Source organism: Brassica oleracea, chromosome C2 (genome assembly GCF_000695525.1).
Source record: "Brassica oleracea var. oleracea cultivar TO1000 chromosome C2, BOL, whole genome shotgun sequence".
Lineage (NCBI taxonomy): Eukaryota > Viridiplantae > Streptophyta > Magnoliopsida > Brassicales > Brassicaceae > Brassica > Brassica oleracea.
In genome coordinates, this window is record NC_027749.1 from 26,779,087 (window position 1) to 26,779,334 (window position 248).

Consider the following 248-nt stretch of genomic DNA (forward strand, 5'->3'; position numbering starts at 1 on the left):
GACCGATAGTCATAACGCCTGAGAATATAAATCTTGTTGGGTATAAGTGGGTATTCGTGAGAAAAGTAACACGATATAAAACCTGATTAGTTGCCCAAAGTTTTTCTCAAAGACTGAAAATTGATTTTGAGGAAACGTATTCCCCGGTAATAGATGCAATTACGTTTAGATTTTTGATGAGCCTAACGGCGTCTAAAAATCTTGAAATGCATCTCATGGACGTTGTGACTGCATATTTGTATGGATCG